The sequence below is a fragment of the Caretta caretta genome, chromosome 2, assembly GCF_965140235.1.
Source record: "Caretta caretta isolate rCarCar2 chromosome 2, rCarCar1.hap1, whole genome shotgun sequence".
Lineage (NCBI taxonomy): Eukaryota > Metazoa > Chordata > Testudines > Cheloniidae > Caretta > Caretta caretta.
This window is the reverse complement of record NC_134207.1, coordinates 35,468,939-35,489,965: the sequence shown is the minus strand read 5'-3', so window position 1 is coordinate 35,489,965 and position 21,027 is coordinate 35,468,939. Positions and strand designations below refer to the sequence as shown.

Here is a 21,027-nt window from a genome sequence, read left to right as displayed (position 1 = left end):
TACATTAAGCACTAGATTGTATGTGATTCAAGTACTTTGATTTATAAACAAATGCTTTATGATTTGGGCTGATATTCATTATGCAACTAGTCAACATTGTATTTGAAAAATGTGATGCTGAAAGAAAGATTAATATATTAGCTTTAAAAATAGATATTTACATGTTCACCTCCTGTGTTCATTAAAGTATATATTTTCATACAGAAAATAGTAATGAAAAATTCTGTTTAAAGCACAAATCCTAAGCAATTCATTTTCCATTTTAGCAGCAGAGTTTCAGTGATCACTGTGAGCTTTATTATTGCTTTATTTCCAGGAATTATTAGCTCTTTCTTAAATTGTTCTGTTGCAAATTTTAAACATATGATATTTTATATTACAATATTTAATAGAAAGCTGAGAATTGCAAGATAGTTTACAAGTAGAACTAGTATTACACTTCTTCTAACATCTTTCCATTAAAATGTTAACAAGCTGGATTAGTTGCTTCATGATAAATGGTCCTTTAAAAAACTTGTTATTTTCCATGCAGCATAACATAAATACCTTATAATATATCAGTATTAGTCTGTTTTGAAATATCTGTTTTCTCCCCAAAAGTATAGAGTAGATACACATGCTGCATTCTAATGCTCTATTTTATACCATAATAGTTTCACAAATCAAGGAACTTTAAGGAACCAATACAAATGTATTTGCAGTTTGTATGGAAAAAAAACAGACCGATTCTGGGAGCCCAACACTTTTATAATAAACTCGTAGATTGTAAAATATATATAAAAATCACATTATAGTAATAGCACATTATTTTGTCACTCAAATGCTATTTTGATGGGTACCAATATAGAAACTTCAATTGAAATCCCTGAAATTACTGATCAAAATTTAAATATTATACAGATTTTCTACTTCTAGATGAAATTTGTACTGAAAGTGATGATAGTTAGCATGTATTAATTTTCAAAACTATATATTTGTATATAAAAATGAAAAGATGTAGTAGTATTGTGTGGTTTTGTATTCAGATAACCTCTTTATTATTAACAACTAATTGTGAATATTAATTAGATTATTCATCTGTTTCACATCTATCTACACATATCTTCAAAAAAAAAAGTATATTAACATCTGAGACTAAAAACCTGGCACAGAAATTATATTCAGCATGTTTTTGAAAATACATTTTACACTTAATATTTGTATAATTCAGTGAATATGTGAATTAAGTTATTTCTGCAGCAAATGTAATTAGGACATTATTCAGTTAGAATGGACTAAATTCAGTAAGAAATAAGATTTTTGCAGCTGTTGGCTGCTAGTACTAGGAGGTTGTTGCCTCTTAGGACTCAAGCAAATCCTGATTCGGGAGACAAAAATGTCTTTTTACCTTGGACAGAAAATTATATTTTCAATTTTCTGCATCTATTTATGCAGATTGTCTAGATCCTTTGCATCCAAATGTCACCCCTATCTTGCATATGTGATGATGAAAATGGCCATCAGTTGATGAAATCAGAAGGACTTCACTAAAACCCTGATCCCTCAAAAAGTACTTAAGCAAGGGCCTGATTCATATTCTATTCTATATTGGTTCTTATACCACGCTCATCATCATAGTATCTAAGCACCTTTCAGTATTGTATTAAGCAACTTGACTGCACATTTGTCTTATTTGTTCTCTCAACACTCTCCACAGGGAGAAGCACATACAGTAGAGTGTCTTGTTTTGATAGATTTTTTTTAAAAAAACTATACATGATACTATGTATTTATAGTAGAGACGGTCAAAGAAATGTGCCTTGCACTTGTAGCAGAAGGTGGTCATATCTGTGATGGTCCTTATTTCCTCTGGGAATTCATTCCACAGTCTCAAGTTTAAAACAAACAAAAGGAAGTATTTTTTCACACAACACAGAGTCAATCTGTGGAACTCCTTGCCAGAGGATGTTGGGAAGGCCAAGACTATAACAGGGTTCAAAAAAGAACTAGATACATTCATGGAGGATAGGTCCATCAATGGCTATTAGCCAGGATGGGCAGGGATGGTGTCCCTAGCCTCTGTTTGCCAGAAGCTGGGAAGCAATGGATCACTTGATGATTACCTGTTCTGTTCATTCCCTCTGGGGCACCTGGCACTGGCCATTGTCAGAAGACCGGATACTGGTCTAGATGGATCTTTGGTCTGACCCAGTATGGCTGTTCTTATGTTCAGGCTGGCTCTCAAGAAAGCACTGTCTCCCTTATTGTAGGGACTTCTGTTTGTGCCAGAAAAGTTTAGTTGTCCACCATGATCTTCATCCTGGAGGTTTACATCGTCTTTTAGATATCCTGGGCCCAAGCCATGGGGTGCCTTGAAGTTAAAGACTGAGGCCTTAAAGCTGATTAGAAATCCTATGGTAAGCCAGCATAGAGTGGAGGACAGGTCTGATGTGCTCACAGTAGCCTGTGCTGTGAGGAGGCAACCTGCAACTTCTGTACTAGATGAGGTTTCTTAAACACTGAAAGTTTCATGTCCAGGTATATTGCATTGCTGTAGTTGAACCAAGAGAAGACAAGGACATGAATAACTGAGGCCAGGTCATCATCTGCCAGGATGGGACAGAGTCTCCTAGCCAACCAGAGATGATAGAAAGCATTACTCATGAATGCTGCTATGTGAGAGCTTAGCATCTGTGAGGAATCCACGAGTACTCCTAAACCATGGACTGAATTGACCAGTTGTGGGTGTGGACCTTAAGCTAAAGGAGATTGCACCGTGGCTGGAAACCCTTCAAAATACTTTCCTGTGCCCACCAGCATCACTTCTGTCTCACTCAAATTCAGCTCCAGCCAGCTGTTCTTAAAAAATTCCATTGAAAACTCATTGAAGCCAATGAAAACATGCCCATTGACTTGGGGGGATTTTGGATCAGGCCTTATGTGCATAACTGTAAGCACATTAACAGTCTTATTGACTTCAGTGGTATTGCTCACGTGCTGGAAGTTATGCACATGCTTTGTGAGATAACTAAAGTCCGAACGATCAGCATCTTGCAAGATTGAGTCCTAAGTGCTATGCTAGATCGGAATCTAAGCATCCACTGAAGTCCATTAAAGGAGAGCTGGATTCTCTTGAACTGACTGCCCAAATTAGTTGTGGACATATTAAAGCAGTAAGAAGAATTATAACATTAAAAATGTACACCATGTAGAAAAAAGGTAGTTAATGCACCATTTGGTGATTTCCTGGAGGCATGCAGTTAGAAACACTGATCTGGAAGTTAAGTAATAGAACTTAGACCTTAATTTTAAGAAATATTTTAAAAGTAAAATGATACTTAAATAGAACCATGGAATAAAAATATCTTTTGATGGCATGTGGTTCATTTTTTGATCCTCCTGTACCAGGCTGGTGGAGTGTTAAGGCAGAGAAATTTAGCCTTAATTCTCTATCCATGACGCCTTCTGTAGGAAGTATCAGAAAAACAAAGATATTTTCATGGCCTGCATGAGTTTCCTACTGAATACCTTGGCCTAATACTGAACAGAAGCCATTTCCAATACCTTACATGGCAAATAAGACCATGCAGCATTTCTGCTTGATAAAGCTCTTGTTAAAATAGAAGTTGTCTCTGTTTGAGAAGTTGTCCTTCTTCCATGAGAGAACACTTAAATAGAACTCTTGGAAAAGACAGAAGTAAACAACAAAGTATATTTTATAGTATACAATATATCATAAAATATGGAATTTGTTAAAATAAATGCTATTTTGAATAATAAAACTTCTAAAATTTTGAAGCATTACATAATTTGCATCTTAGATTTATTATTAATAAAAATATAAATCATAAATAATTTATTCATACAGTATAATGTAGCAGTTTATTACTTACTCTGTGAATTTTGTAATCAGGGAATCCCCTGATGAAAAAATAGCACAATATTAATTACTAGCACCATCTGTGCTAAACAATAGGGAAAACAATATTTTAATACAATGACTTCATGCATGTCAGTTATCTTCAACATTAAACACTGCAGTTTTGTTGATGTAGTTTACCTGTCTACTCATTTAAATAACTGATGTTCTTACAAAGGTTAAAACTATGAATAAATGAATTACAATGATATATAAGGAAATATACTAATAGGTCCTACATGGATCAAGCTCATTCATCAATTATATGTGTATGCATAGATGTGTGTGTGTATATATATATATATATATATATATATATATACACACACACACACACACATTTACTGTGCCACCTGCCAGCTTTGTTCAGGGTTTCTGTCTTTCTGAAATTAAAAGCACTGTAATCATTGGATCCTCATAACAGAAATGTGAAAGCATTTGACTATTGGAGAGAGATCATGTGTGATATTCTTTGAGTGCTTCCACGTGTCCGTTCCATTGTAGGTGTGTAAACATCTTGTGCACAGTTGTTGGAGAATTTTTTTCCCTCAGCTGTACCTATCAGGGTGGTCCAAGCACCCTCTGTCACCACACGCCACCACATGCCGGTATAAGAGGTCAGAGCTGCTCCTGATCCCCTGCAGTTCCTTCTTACCGCGAGCAACAGTTGTTGAAACAATTCCAGACTTCTTGCGGCAAGTGCTTCCCTCATTCTTTTCTGTATATATCCTGTTGTTGTTAGAAATTAGTTAGTTTTAGCTCGTTTTCAATGCTAGAATTTGGTTTAATGTCTTTTTTTTTACTACTTTTTATTTTTTAGTACTAGGATTAGTACTGGAACAGCGCCACACTCCCTGGGGTTTCAGTCCAACCAGACTTGCGCTAACCCTCTGCCTGTTAGCAACCCACACCCAGGCTGCTTACAATGTTTGGGAGAACCCCACATTAGTAACAACCGTCATATGTCTAAAGGATTCACGCCCCGCTCAAAGAAAGACAAAGCAGGGAGGCCCAAGTGCTTACTTATGGAGGCAGCACTTTGCCATCCACAGGAGTCATCGCATGGAGAAAGCGCCCCAAGTACATTAGCTTAACTGCAGAGTGCCCCTCCAGAGATGTCTGTGGCTTCTCGGTCCCATTCACTAGTACAGAAGAAAAGATTTAGGTCTTGCTCAGGTTTGGTATCTTGATCAAGTGTGTCAGTATCAAAGCCAAGTGCAGGCAGAGACTCTGCAAACCATTTGGGGAGAGGTTCTCCCTGGAGCACACGTCACCTAGGAAGGGGGTATTGTTGCCTCTGAAACCTGTGCTAGGTCCGTTAAGGCTGTCCCCTGAAAGATCTTTGTGAAGCCATCAGATAGTGCCGCTCCCAATCACTCTGGAGGCACACATAGCTGCCAGGGACCTTCTTAACCTCTCAGTACTGGTATCGCTGGCAGTACAAGAAGGTTACCAATGCCTGCAGATCCTACCTCACCACATCAAGAGCCTGTGGTACCATTACCTCCCAAGCATCCACAAAAGCTAGTGCAGTTGAGAGGCAACTTAACCATGGTATCCCTGATACAACCATCCCCTAGCTCGGGGTACCTCTCTCCACTCCCAACTGGTTCTGCCCCTTCATTGTCAGAAGTATCAGACACTTCTTCTTCAGACTTAGAGGTGAGGTCAGCTGTATCCCATCTAGAACAGGGAACATACCCCCCATCAGTGTCTTGTGGACCATCCATTGCCACACAGCAACCTCAGCACTGGCCTCCTTCTAAGGATCAAGAATTAGGGCAAGGATGTGTCCCAGATCCATATCAGTTGGTTGTTCTGGAAATAGTGCAGCATCCCCCCTCCAGCTAGGACTTCCCCTCAACAGTATCATTCACTGTCTTCAAGAGCGCTGTGAGGGTATCGGCACCAAGGGCATTATTCTCCAGTTCCCAATACCAATGTTGGTACTGACCAGCCAGAAGTCACTCAGGCAGCTTCTTCACTGGAAGATATAGATCAGTCACCACCTCAGAAGTCTGTGGCATCCTCTTCCTCATCACCAGATAAGGCTGTTGAGCTGGAAAGTGATTCACCACTACCAGAGGACCACAGAGCTCACTGAGATCTTTTGAGAAGGGTGGCCTCTGTGCTCAACATTAAGGGAGAGGAGGTGTGTGAAAGGTCTCACAAGTTGGTGGACATTGTGGTATCGGTGGCCTCTGCCAGTGTGGCTCTGCCAATTAATGAAGACACTATGGAGCCAGTTAAAGCACTTTGGCAGACACCCCCCTCCTTGTCTTCCCCAAAACAATGAGCTGAGAGGAGGTGTACTATGTCCCCTCTAAGGTATATGACCATTGTTACTCTCAACGTCCCCTGGATTCCCTTGCAGTGGCAGTTGCCAACGAGTGGGAGAGACAAGATGAAGGCAAAGATTCAAAGAGGTTGAATCTATTTGGTCGCAAACATTATTTCTCAGGAAGTCTGTAACTCAGGATTGCAAACCATCAGGGCAGACCTGAGGCACTATGACTTCACTCTCTGGGAAAATGTTATAAAATGTAGAGAGAAGTTACCAGAGGCCTGTAGGCAGGAGTTTGCAGTAATGGTGAAAGAGGGGCTAAGCGGGTCATCAGCACTGCTCTCCAGGACAGTTAGTGCAGATGCAGATGCTTAAACTATGGCATCAGCTATTACTGTGAGAAGGTGTTTGAGGTTTGAATCATCTGAGTTACAGTAGAGGTCCAGCAGACCATTCCGGACCTCCCTTTTGAAGGACCCTTATTTTCAGAAAAAATAGATGACAGGCTCCATAGCCAAAAAGATTTCCGGGCAACACTAAAATCTCTTCAAATCTATAATCCAGTAAATGACACCGTTTTGTCCACAGCAACCATACAGGCACCGAGTTTTTGCTCCCTGATTCCAAGATCCTCCCAGGGAAAGGGCAGGGGGGTTATAGAGGGTGTGCTCCACCGTCCTCCTCTTCAGCATCAGTGAGCTCATCCCATCCAGCCGCCTCATTTTGATGGGATGGTCCAGGGCAGTGTACCAGTTATAGTTCCATCATTTCCCCAACTTTTGTTTACCAATCACTTATCCCACTTCCTAAGTGCTTGGGTCTGGTAACTTCGGATCAGTGGATCTTAAGCATGGTGGAACTGGAATATACCCTCCAGTTCATTTCAATCCCGCTTCTCCAGCCCCCCTTTCGTGTCCCTCTTCACAAGATTGTCCTTCAACAGGTGGTCCAATCTCTTCCTCAGGCAGGGGCCATAGAGGAAGTCCCATTGTGCCTCAGGAGGAAAGACTTCTATTCCTGTTACTTCCTCATTCCCAAGGCAAAAGGGGATCGCAGGCCTATTTTAGATCTAAGAGAGTTGAAAAAATTCCTGAAGAAAATAAAATTCCTCATGGTTACCCTAGCTCCATTTATTCCCTTCCTGGAACAGGGGGACTGGTATGTTGTCCTCATCTTAAATGAAACTTACTTCCATGTCGTAATACACCACAACCATTGGAAGTTTTTCAGATTCTTGGTAAATGGGTACCCTTGTCAGTGCACAGTTCTTCCATTCAGTCTTTCAGCTGCTCTTCGGGTGTTTGTGAAGTGCATGACCATGGTGGCAGCACATCTATGAAAATTAGGAGTCCATGTACTCCTGTACCTGGATGACCGGTTGATCAGAGGTTGGTCTGAGGCTGAAGTGTTATCCAGCATATCCACCGTCCTCACCGTGTTCAACACACTGGGACTTCTAGTAAATTGAGTCAAATCAACCCTAAAACCAGTACAGAGAATAGAGTTCACTGGGACAGTCTTAAACTCCACAAAGGCTAAGGCCTTGGTACTGCAATGTAGGTTCAAAATATTATGAGACCTAGTGCTGCGGCTGAAAGCATACCCTCTCACCACAGCACGCAGCTCTCTCAATCTCCTGGTCCACATGGCACCTTCTATTCGTTCAGCACACCAGGCTGTATCTCAGAAAACTGCAGACCTGGCTAGCTTCAGTGTATGCCCCAAGTCGTTATCATTTGGACCAAGTGGTTTGAGTGCCAGCATCAGCTTTTATCATCTCTGGCCTGGTGGATGGATTCTCTGAAAGTTTGCAAAGAGGTCCTGTTTGTTCCCCCTCTACCAACCCTCATTCTAGTCACAGATACATCGTTCCAGGGTTGAGGAGCTCATGTGGGGTCCCTACGCACTCAAGGTCTCTAGTCATCTCAAGACCTAAAGACTCATATAAATGTCCAGGAGCTAAAAGTGATATGTCTAGCCTGCTTGGCCTTCCTCCCCCACATAATAGGAAAGAATTTATTTTCTCACAGACAACTCTGCAGCTGTGTTATACATAAACATGCAGGGTGGAAGAGTTAAAAGCCCGAGTATGTAGTTTTCCACAGGCATAAGGTTTATTTTCACTCTCACCCAAACTTTCTCACTAAGGTAGTCTCTAATTTTCATGTTAACCAGGCAATCTATTTGCTGACTTTCTGAATCTTCATGCTGTTACAGAGGAAGAGAGAGACTGCATCCACTGGATGTGAGAAGGGCTCTAGCTTTCCATCTGGAGTGTACTACATCCTTTAGGTCTTCTACTCAGTTGTTTGTTGAGATTTCAGACAGAGCTAAGAGCAGTCAAGTGTCTACTCAGAGGGTTTTATCCTGGATCTACTCATTCTTTCGTTTTTGCTACCAGTCAACTAATATAGTTCCACCAGCTGGAGTACTGGTACATTCTACTAAAGTGCAGCAACATCAGCGGCTTTCTTGGCACAAGTACCTATCATAGACATTTGTAAAGCAACAACTTGGTCATCTGTCCACACTTTTGCTTTTCATTAAGCCATTTCCCATCAGTCCAGGGATGATTCCAGTTTCTGATGGGTTGTCTTACAATTACTGTTCAGGTAGACTCCGAGCCCACCTCCACATTTGTCTGCTTGTGAGTCACCTACAGTGGAATGGGAACGTGCAAGCACTTGAAGAAGAAAAAATGGTTACCTACTTTTCTGTAACTGTTGTTCTTTGAGATGTGTTGCACATGTCCATTCCACAACCATCAGAGTCTATCCAGTATGAAGGAACTGAGCAGGGTTGGGTGGTGGCTCTGGGCTCTTACACCAGGAAGCAGCGGCTCTTGGCAACAGAAGGCTCTCAGACCACCCCAACAGGTTCTTTGGAGGGAAAAAATTCTCTGAAAACTGTGCACAAGACACGCACACACCTACAATGGAAATTTACAAAAAATTAAAATGTTAAATAAGTTTGGTCCCAACACTGATCCCTGAGGAACTCCACCAGTAACCTGCCTCAGCCCGATAGTACACCTTTCCATATGACCTGCTGTAGTCTCCCTTTTAACCAGTCTTCCTTACCCACTAGTCTTCCTTATCTACCTTTCAATTCTCATATTAATCCCCATTTTCTCCAATTTAACTAATAATTTCTCATGTGGAGCTGTATCAAATGCGTTACTTAAATCCAGGTAGATTAAACCTACTGCATTTCCTTTGTCTAAAAAATCAGTTATCTACTCAAAGAAGGTGATCAGGCTGGTCTGGCAAAATCTACCTTTTGTAAAACCATGTTGTATTTGATCGCAATTATCTTTTACCTCTATGTCCTTAACTACTTTCTCTTTCAAAATGTATTCCAAGACCTTGCATAAAATTGAGGTCAAACTAACAGGCCTGTAGTTTCCAGGATCACTTTTCCCCCCTTTCTTAAAAAGTACTATATTAGCAACCCCCAAGTTTACAGATTCATTAAAAATTCTTGCTATTGGGATTGCAATTTCATGTGCCAGTTTCTTTAATATTTTTGGATGGAGATTATCTGGGCCCCCAATTTAGTCTCATTAAGCTGTTTGAGTTTGACTTCCACCTCGGATGTGGTCATTTCTACTTCCATATCCTCATTCCCATTAGCCACCCTGCCACTACTCCTAAGCTCTCATTATCCTTTTTAAAAACTAAGACAAAGTATTTGTTTAGATGTTGGACCATGCCTAGATTATCTCCACCCCACTGTCAGCGCTTAGTCGTCTTCTATCCTTATTTTCTTTTTTTTTATATGGCTATAGAACCTTTTACTGTTGGTTTTAATTTCCATTGCAAGGTCCAAACCTGCTTGGCTTTTAGCAGTTCTCACTTTCCCTTCACTTTCTGACCTCCAAGAGGTAGCTTTCCTTGTTGATCCATCCCCTCTTCCACTCCTTGCTGGCTTTCTGCTTTCTCTTAATAACCTGTTTAAGATGCTTGCTCATCCAGCTTGGTCTGCAACCCTTCCCTACATATTTTTCTCGTTGCTTGGCATGCAAGTTACAGATAGTTTCTGCAACTTTGACTTAAACAATTCCAAGCCTCCTCTGCATTCAGATCTTTGAGTTCTTCAGTCCAGTCCTCTTCCCTAATTCCCTTAATTTTTTAAAGTTTGCCCTTTTGAAATCAAGGACTCTAGTTTCAGATCTATTTTTGTTTATCCTACCATTTAGTTTAAACTAAACTATCTCATGATCACTTAAACCAAGGTTGTCCCCTACAACCAGTTCTTCTATGAAATCCTCACTACTCACCAATACCAAATCTAAAATGGCATCATCCCATGTTGGTTCAGCCACTGTTTGGTGAAGAAATCTGTTAGCTATCGCATCCAGGAAAATCTTGGCCCTACTATTATTAGTAGCACTTGTCCTCCAATCTATAGCTGGGAAGTTAAAGTCTCCAGTAATCACACAATTCCCAGTAGTATTTATTTCATTAAAAACTTTAAAGAGGACTCTATCCACATCAAAATCAGATTCTGGGGTCCACAGCATAGCCCAAACACTATGCCAGGGAACCTCTGGTAGCTTTCTTCCCCAAGGTGCTTTTGACCCAAACAGACTCTATTTTATCCATTCCATTACTTCTAATTTCTTTACCTGATCATTAATATACAGTGCTACTCCACCAGCTTTACCTATTTCTCTTTCCTGAACAGCACATACCCTTCAATACCTATACTCCAGTCATGACTATTATTCCACCATATTTCTGTTATCCCTATAACATTTGGTTTTACTTTCTGCACCAGTAGTTCTGGTTCCTCCATATTGTTCCCCAGGCTCCTTGCATTGGTTTACAACAGCGGTTCCCAAACGTGTTCCCCTGCTTGTGCAGGGAAAGCCTCTGGTGGGCTGGGCCAGTTTGTTTACCTGCTGCGTCCGCAGGTTCAGCCGATTGCAGCTCCCAGTGGCCACGGTTTGCTGCTCCAGAGCAATGGGAGCTGGTGGAAGCGGCGTGGGCCGAGGGATGTACTGGCCACCGCTTCCAGCAACTCCCATTGGCCTGGAGCAGCCAACCGTGGCCAGTGGGAGCCATGATCAGCCGAACCTGCGGACACACCAGGTAAACAAACCGGCTCGGCCCGCCAGTGGCTTTCCCTGCACAAGCAGCGGAACAAGTCTGGGAACCACTGGTGTACAAACATCTTAGTTGTTTCTGGTTGGCGCTGCCCAGATTCCTCACCCAATAGGTTACAGCCATTCTATTAACCAAACTGTTAGCTTCACTGGTATCAGCACTATCTTTCTTTTTAAGGTCCATTCTTCTTTCCATTGCTGTTCCTTTCTCCATTGCTGTATTCTCTCTTTTTTATTTTCTTCCCAGTCAATATTATAATCAGGCTTGGAGATTACATGAGCATCTCCCAACCATCTCTCCCAAGTTCCTCATTTAAAGTCCTTTTAATCAGCTGTACTAACCTCCATCCCAGTCTGTTTCTCTCCCTACTCAGATGGAGTCCATCCCATGAGAACAGTCCTCTGTCCATGAAGGCCTCCAAGTGGATGAACATCCCAAAGCCCTCCTTATGGCATCGCTGCCTGATCCATCTGTTGATTATCATAGTCTTGTCTTGCCTTCATTCTCCTCCTGTAGGGACAGGTAGAATCCCACTGAAGATCACCTGAGCCTCCATTTCTTTAAGTGTCTTCCCCAGCCTGGCATAGTCTCCCTGGATACATTCCAATGACAATCTAGCTGCATCATTTGTTCCCACGTGAAGGACAATCAGTGGATTCTTTCCTGCTCCCATTAGGATCCTCTTCCGCCTCAGGTCCACATCCCGTATCTTAGCTCCCGGCAGACAGCACACCCTTTTGTTCTCTGGATCAGGTCTGGTGACAGGCCTGTCTGTTTTCCCTGTTTTCAGCTGCCTTCTGTACCGCTGCTCCTGTGCTGCATCCTGGCTGCTTGGCTGCCTTTATAAGCACCTAATCAGGGAAGCCCCACTCCCTAATTAATCAGGGCTCTGCTTCTCTCATAATACACTTCCCTACGAGTCCCTGGAAACTGAACCAACCCTCCTCCCCACAAAAACACAAAACACAAACCACACAAAAACTCACTTCCCTTAAGGACCAGGGGCTTGCCTTCTCCCTTCTCATCCAACAGAACTCCCACTCAAACTCACCTGTTTTCAGCTCTGTTTGCTGGTGCCTGTGCTGCTGCTCCTCTTCTATGCTTTGGAGCCATAGAACTAGTTCCAGTTCAGCCTAGGGGAAAGAGGTTCTATTCCAAGTACTTTTGGTTCCCAAAACGAATGGGGGATGGAGACCAATATTAGATCTCAGACATCTAAACAATTACACAAAACAGCAGAAATTCAGGATGGTGACCCTCACAGCTATAATTCCCTCCCTAAATTCAGGTGATAGGTTTGTGACTCAACCTTCAGGATAAAGAAAAGGAGTACTTGTGGCACCTTAGAGACTAACCAATTTATTTGAGCATAAGCTTTCGTGAGCCACAGCTCACTTCATCGGATGCATACTGTGGAAACTGCAGAAGACATTATATACACAGAGACCATGTGTATATAATGTCTTCTGCAGTTTCCACAGTATGCATCCGATGAAGTGAGCTGTGGCTCACGAAAGCTTATGCTCAAATAAATTGGTTAGTCTCTAAGGTGCCACAAGTACTCCTTTTCTTCTTGCGAATACAGACTAACACGGCTGTTACTCTGAAACCTTCAGGATGTGTATTTTCATGTTGCGATTCACCACTCTCACAAGAAGTTTCTTTGTTTCATAGTCAACCATGACCACTTCCAGGACTGTGTGCTCCATTTTGGCCTCTCTTCTGCTCTAAGGGTATTCTCAAAGTTCATGGCAGTCATAGCCACCCACCTATATCAACTAGGAATAATCATCTTCCCTCAGAGCTCAAGTATGAAACTGCAGAAAAACCTGAGAGTCTCTGGATTAAGTTTAGAAGTGTGAGCAACAAGGGTGATGTCATGGTGGGAGTCTACTATAGACCACCAGACCAGGGGGATGAGGTGGACAAGGCTTTCTTCCGGCAACTCGCAGAAGTTACTAGATCGCAGGCCCCGGTTCTCATGGGAGACTTCAATCACCCTGATATCTGCTGGGAGAGCAATACAGCGGTGCACAGGCAATCCAGGAAGTTTTTGGAAAATGTAGGGGACAATTTCCTGGCACAAGTGCTAGAGGAGCCAACTAAGGGGGGCGCTTTTCTTGACCTGCTGCTCACAAACCGGGAAGAATTAGTTGGGGAAGCAAAAGTGGATGGGAACCTGGGAGGCAGTGACCATGAAATGGTCGAGTTCAGGATCCTAACACAAGGAAGAAAGGAGAGCAGCAGAATACAGACCCTGGACTTCAGAAAAGGAGACTTTGATTCCCTCAGGGAACTGATGGGCAAGATCCCCTGGGAGAATAACATGAGGGGGAAAGGAGTCCAGGAGAGCTGGCTGTATTTTAAAGAATCCTTATTGAGGTTACAGGGACAAACCATCCCAAATGTGTAGAAAGAATAGTAAATATGGCAGGCGACCAGCTTGGCTTAACAGTGAAATCCTTGCTGCTCTTAAATACAAAAAAGAAGCTTACAAGAAGTGGAAGATTGTTCAAATGACCAGGGTTGAGTATAAAAATATTGCTCAGGCTTGGAGGAGTGAAATCAGGAAGGCCAAATCACACCTGGAGTTGCAGCTAGCAAGAGATGTTAAGAACGGTTTCTTCAGGTATGTTAGCAACAAGAAGAAAGTCAAGGAAAGGGCCCCTTACTGAATGAGGGAGGCAACCTAGTGACAGAGGATGTGGAAAAAGCTAATGTACTCAATGCTTTTTTTGCCTCTGTCTTCACGAAAAAGGTCAGCTCCCAGACTACTGCACTGGGCAGCACAGCATGGGGAGGAGGTGACCAGCCCTCTGTGGAGAAAGAAGTGGTTTGGGACTATTTAGAAAAGCTGGATGAGCACAAGTCCATGGGGCTGGATGCGTTGCATCCAAGAGTGCTAAAGGAGTTGGCAGATGTGATTGCAGAGCCATTGGCCATTAACTTTGAAAACTCACGGTGATCGTGGGAGGTCCCGGACGACTGGAAAAAGGCTAATGTAGTGCCCATCTTTAAAAAAGGGAAGAAGGAGGATCCTGGGAACTACAGGCCAGTCAGCCTCACCTCAGTCCCTGGAAAAATCATGGAGCAGGTCCTCAAGGAATCAATTCTGAAGCACTTAGAGGAGAGGAAAGTGATCAGGAACAGTCAGCATGGATTCACCAAGGGCAAGTCATGCCTGACTAATCTAATTGCCTTCTATGATGAGATACCTGGCTCTGTGGATGAAGGGAAAGCAGTGGACATGTTGTTCCTTGACTTTAGCAAAGCTTTTGACACAGTCTCCCACAGTATTCTTGCCAGCAAGTTAAAGAAGGATGGGCTGGATGAATGGACTATAAGGTGGATAGAAAGCTGGCTAGATTGTCGGGCTGAACAGGTAGTGATCAATGGCTCCATGTCTAGTTGGCAACCGGTATCAAGTGGAGTGCCCCAGGGGTCGGTCCTGGGGCCGGTTTTGTTCAATATCTTCATAAATGATCTGGAGGATGGTGTGGCTTGCACCCTCAGCAAGTTTGCAGATGACACTAAACTGGGAGGAGAGGTAGATATGCTGGAGGGTAGGGATATGATACAGAGGGACCTAGACAAATTGGAGGATTGGGCCAAAAGAAATCTGAGGAGGTTCAACAAGGACAAGTGCAGAGTCCTGCACTTAGGACGGAAGAATCCAATGCACCGCTACAGACTAAGGACTGAATGGCTCAGCAGCAGTTCTGCAGAAAAGGACCTAGGGGTTACAGTGGATGAGAAGTTGGAGATGAGTCAACAGTGTGCCCTTCTTGCCAAGAAAGCCAATGGCATTTTGGGATGTATAAGTAGGGGCATTGCCAGCAGATAGAGGGATGTGATCGTTCCCCTCTATTCGACATTGGTGAGGCCTCATCTGGAGTACTGTGTCCAGTTTTGGGCCCCACACTACAAGAAGGATGTGGAAAAATTGGAAAGAGTCCAGCGGAGGGCAACAAAAATGATTAGGGGACTGGAACACATGACTTATGAGGAGAGGCTGAGGGAACTGGGGATGTTTAGTCTTCAGAAGAGAAGAATGAGGGGGGATATGATAGCTGCTTTCAACTACCTGAAAGGGGGTTCCAAAGAGGATGGCTCTAGACTGTTCTCAGTGGTAGCAGATGACAGAACAAGGAGTAATGGTCTCAAGTTGCAGTGGGGGGAGATTTAGGTTGGATATTAGGAAAAACTTTTTCACTACGAGGGTGGTGAAACACTGGACTGCGTTACCTAGGGAGGTGGTGGAATCTCCTTCCCTAGAAGTTTTTAAGGTCAGGCTTGACAAAGCCCTGGCTGGGATGATTTAGTTGGGAATCGGTCCTGCTTTGAGCAGGGGGTTGGACTAGATGACCTCTTGAGGTCCCTTCCAACCCTCATATTCTATGATTCTATGATTCATCTTGATCTTATGCAGGGGTTGATATTACTAAGAGCTCCTGTCAACAGTACAAATAATAAGGTCTCTGTTCCACAGTTTAGGCCTCCAACTCAATCTCGAAAAGTGTGCTTTGACACCGGTGTAGTGGATAGATTTCATAGGAGTTTCTCTGGATGCACCCAAGGCTTACCTATCTATGGGCAGGTTTGTGACCCTAAAATATCTCTTCTTGAGGATTTAGATAAGTCCCAAACCTTGGCAAGAAATTGTCTCCAACGAATAGGTCATATGGCAGGTTGTGACTTTGTAATCCAACACAACAGGTTACATCTTTGATGTTTCCAGGGATAGCTCAGGAGTGTTTATATACTGGACAAGCACAGTCTGGACTAGCAGGTGTTTATTCTCCATTGGATTCTGGAGTCACTCAAGTGGTGGAAGAACCCTTCCAAGGTCTGTGCGAGAGTCCCTTTTCTCCAAGCTCCTCCTACCATCATTGTAACATCAGATGCATTCCATTTGGGTGGGGGGCCCCTCTCGGGTTGCACATAATCCAGGACAAATGGTCATCCCAAGAACATCTTCTTCACATGAACCTTTTAGAATTGGGAGTAGTCAGAAATGCTTGCATTCACTTCCTTCCTCTGATCAGGGCAAAATCTCTCAATATTATGATGGACAGCATTGCCTGCATGTTCCACATCAGTCGTCAGAGTAGGACACGGTTCCCCTCACTTTGTGATGAAGTAATAGCTCCAGAATTGGTGCATAGCAAACCAGATTGTCATCTCAGCTTCTTATCTTCCAGGTATACAGAACACTACAGCCGACAACCTCAGCAGGCGCTTCTCCCAGAATTAAAAATGGCAGTTGGATTCATATTTCTAACCTGGGGTTGGTTCGAGAAGTGGACATCTTTCCAACTGCAACCAACACAAAGTGCAAGATATTTTGCTTGACCCTCAGTCAATAGGGGATGCCTTCTTTATTTCATGGAATCATTTCACATACCCACCAACACCACTACTTTTCAAGGTACTGAACAACACAGGGCCAAGGACATTATAATTGCAGTGATTTGGCCAAGACAAGTTTGGTAGCCTTACCTCATTCGACTTGCTTCTCGTCCACCACTAAGACTTCCAGTCCTTTGCTGTCTGTTGTCTCTGAATCACAATCAGATTCTTCACCCAAACTTTGAAATTCTGCAACTCCGGACATCGTTCCTGGATGGTTCTCAGGGATAGAGACTTCCTGTCCAAAAGAGGTACAACAAGTATCATTAGATAACAGAAAAACAAGTCTCTCCTGTCCACTCTTCTCTTTCAAGTGTCTTGGTCTACCTGTTGGAGTTTAAAAGATCAGGTATCGCTCTGAGTTCTGTAAAGGTTCACTTGGTAGCTATAAGAGTCTTAAACTCGTCCGTGGAAGGTTTTGGATTTTTGCTCACCCTACAACATCAAAATTCCTCCGGGGACTAATGAATCTTTTCCCACAGATTAGCGAACCGGACCCACTATGGGACTTGAATTTTGTCCATAACTGTCTAATGAAATGCCCCTTTGAGTCATTAGCTACATGTTTGCTGCCCATATATCCATGAAAACAACTTTCTTGGTGGCCACCACTTCTGCCTGCAAGATCAGAGAAGGGGATGAAGGGGGATTTAATGGCAGACCTTCCTTTTACAATGTTTTTTCAAGGAAAAGGTATCATTGCAACCACATCCTAAATTTCTACCTAAGGTGTCTTCTGAATTTCATATTAACCAGACCATTCATGTCTCAGGTTTTTTCCCCGGAACCAAATCAGACTAGGCAGGAATCTGCCTTCCATACTTTGGATGTCAAAAGGGCATTAGCTTTCTATTTTGACAGAACCAAACCATTCAGAATGTTTCCCAGTCTGTTTCAATTGTGCACACATCTAAGGGATCAACAATTTCCACCCAGAGACTTTCAAGGTGGATTTCTGGGTGTATTATTTCATGTTATGATTCCGCCAGTATTCAACTTCCTTCAGGACCATTAGCCCATTCTAGATCACAGTCTACTTCTATGACGTTACTCAAGGATGTTAACAGGAGCTGAAATTTGCAGAGCTGCAATTTGAACTTCAATACATACTCTCTCCAACCACAATATGTTAATTCATGCCTCTAAATCAGATGCTGCAATTAGCAAGGCAGTTCTGTCTTCAGTATTAGACTCTGATCCAAGATCCCTCCTCCCTGTGGAGATACTGCTCGGGAATCACCTGAAGTGCAGCACCAATAGGGACACTATTTGAAGAAGAAGGAGAGGCTACTCACCTTGTGCAGTAACTGGAGTTCTTCAAGATGCATTCCCCTGTGCGTGCTCCACTACCACCCTCCTTTCCCTCTGCTTTGGAGCTTCCTCTGCAGGACATTGAGGTAGAGAAGGATCTGAGGGCGGTTCACTTGTGCAGCCCTAATTATCCTCGCAACGGGGCACGAGGATGTACTGAATGCATGCACAGGCAAAAGGGAGAGGCCCTGCTTACAAAAATCTCTGATCCAAGGTCCAGGGGCACGTGTGTACCTGAAGTGGAGCACCCATCAGGACACACATCTCAAAGAACTTCAATTACTGCACAAGATGAGTAACCTCTCCTTCGGCACTTGAACATACCATTTGGAAAAATTAACCAGGACCTCTATTCTTCTTTCAGTTGCGAAGTCTCTCACCCATACCCATCAACATTCTATTGATCTCATCAACTACAACATTCTTTATTCAGTGTATTCTACTTATTCTTTCATTAAATCTAACAAAATTTTCTGTGCTGTTCATGATATCATCAGCAAGCACTTCCTGATTATGTTTGAACACTTCTCTACTGCTCCTCAGAATTACCTTGTCTCTTATTCGTTTATGTTCATACATATCATATACTGTGTCCTATCTACTGATTTCAACCTATCCCCATAAAACTGGACTATTTCCCATACTTCAAGCTTTCCTTGGCATACATGACCTTCAACTGTATATGTCAGAACCTTGGCAAACAATCTATGTCTCATGATGTGTTTTTCTTTTTGTATCCCTATGCCCTCAGTAGTCTTAATAATTTGTGGTGGCCTTTACCAGAAATTTCATTTGCTGATGCACTTTTTCCTATGTATTCAGGGATAACACTGATAGCAAAGAATTTGCAAGAGAAGAGCCAGTAATGAGACTCCAGAGCTTCAGAAACTGCCCAAAGCATCCACAGAAAAATTAACTGGTTATTTACAGCCATCAGCCCACCTACTTTAGGGCAATGTCAATTCTCTTTGCCTCTGGGAAATCAGTTTTTCCAAGGCCATCTATGAGCTGTGCATTATTCTATAGTTCTCTGACCTGTGCTTGCCTGAGGCTGGATGTCAATTCTAAAAAGATGATGCTCCCTGCCCCTCCACATAGTATCTTGCCATTCCCCCAGGTGGTTGACTTCTACATGCTTCCTCATATCTGACATGGAGTAGCCTGACACTACTTTGCCTCAAGAGATTATGGCTTTGTGCCATTTGCCTTTGGAGTTGTTTTTTTCTTGAGGTAGAGTCACAAACTAAGGATAACTCTCAGAAGACAATAGTACACTTTTTTCCCACAGCATCCAGAATAAAGTGAAAAGGGAGGGGGTTGTACCAGAACTTGCTTAATTGGCTAATTTTAAACTCTAAGAGACTAGTAATGGGACTTGACAGATACTGGCATTTCATTGTGACATTCCGAAATTATTATTCAAATGATTCTGAACCCCTTCATTATCAGTAGATTTGTGAAGAAATTGAATCCAGATCAGGTATTCATCTCTTTTCCAGTCCCATCTCTGTCTGCTTGGAGAGCTGTAAATCTCATCAGCAACTCCACAGGGATGCTCTACCATTGCAAATTCAGTCTAATTTCTTTTCCAAGTGTGCTGGTAACCATTGCTCCATTTCCATATCAGTAATTCTCTTCTCCATCCAGCCTGCTTACTCTTGCTTCCCAATATTTTCTTATACAGTTGAAAAGAATTTCATTTCTCCCTTTCAATCTAAGGTCTCTCTAATTTGTGATAACGACTGAAGACTGATATCTTCTCCTTCCTTGCCTCTGTGTCTACTTTCTTTTTCCTTTCCTTGCCTCCCTGGACCTTCCTAAAATTATGCATTAGAAAATAACCTCCTCCAAATACCACACTGCACAGACTTTTACCTCATAACAAAGTGCTCAAGAAAATCTCCTCCTCTAATCTTTCCAAGCACCTGTCTTACAATATTATCCTTGACCAATTTCAGACTGTGTTTCACTCTGGCCATAATGTGGAAGCCACTTTCTTTTTATAGTTAGCGAGAGACCTAAGTGCTTCCTTTGACTGCTGTGGTCCACTCCACTCATGTGGACCTCTTCTATAGGTGAATCAATTCCCTCTTGTCTCAGTTTTACTCTTACCTACCTCACTTAACCACACTTTGATTTTCCAACAGTGGTTCCTGCTCTGTGTCAAGACTTGTCTTCTGTGGAGATCCACCAATCTCAATTTCCTTTTCTACCTATTTCTGCCCTCCAAGGACCCACTACTCTTTTCTGTCTAACTGTTCCTAACTCCTAACACTGTAACTATAATGACCCCTTTTATGCTGATGATGCTTAATTGTAAATCTCTTTTAACAGTTTAATGACTTCTCCCTTTCCACATACCCTCTGCCAATCTTGGCTAGGTAAAACCAAAAGTTTAAGGCAAACCTTCTTACCTCATCCTCTCACCACCCACCCATATACCAACTCCCCCAGTTGGAGTGAGAGCAGTTTCAGACATTTGGAGTAGACTTTCTATATCTCTTCACCTCTTCAACTTTGACATCACTTCTCAAATATTCCCTGAAAACATATATATTCTCCCTTGCCTATTACTCTTTCCCACTGGTAAAATTTAACTCTAAATTATTATGAGAAAATTTTATGAAAGATAAAATTCAAAATAAGGATCAGATTCTGCTTACTTTACTCATGTGAGTAATCCCATAGAAATCCCATGAGCAGGATTTGGCCTTACAGTGCTATCATAAGAACATAAGAATGGCCCTACTGGGTCAGACCAAAGGTCCATCTAGCTCAGTATCCTGTCTTTTGACAGTGGCCAGTGCCAGGTGCCCCAGAGGGAATGAACAGAGCAGGTAGTCATCAAGTGATCCATCCCCTGTCACTCATTCCCAGCTTCTGGCAAACAGAGGCTAGGGACACCGTTCCTGCCCACCCTGGCTAATAGCCATTGATGGACGTATCCTCCATGAATTTATCTAGTTCTTTTTTGAACCCTGTTATGGTCTTGGCCTTCACAACATCCTCAGGCAAGG

At 42.6% G+C, this 21,027-nt stretch overlaps 1 protein-coding gene and 1 long non-coding RNA gene across 3 annotated transcripts in view; one reads left to right on the top strand and one right to left on the bottom strand.

The window, feature by feature from the left end:
* ZFPM2 (zinc finger protein, FOG family member 2) overlaps window positions 1–21,027 on the top strand; it is a 507,265-nt gene that overhangs the window by 11,495 nt on the left and 474,743 nt on the right. The window lies entirely within an intron of this gene.
* Window positions 1–21,027, bottom strand: part of LOC142070958 (uncharacterized) — a 66,766-nt gene that overhangs the window by 8,548 nt on the left and 37,191 nt on the right. Inside the window, exons 2-5 of one of the 2 annotated variants that reach the window (XR_012666901.1) lie at window positions 16,790–16,937; window positions 12,342–12,505; window positions 11,632–11,800; window positions 8,893–9,111 (exon numbers count right to left, since the gene is read on the bottom strand). This is a non-coding gene — a long non-coding RNA (uncharacterized LOC142070958). The remainder of the gene's footprint in view (window positions 1–8,892; window positions 9,112–11,631; window positions 11,801–12,341; window positions 12,506–16,789; window positions 16,938–21,027) is intronic. The other variant, XR_012666900.1, reaches the window with a different exon arrangement.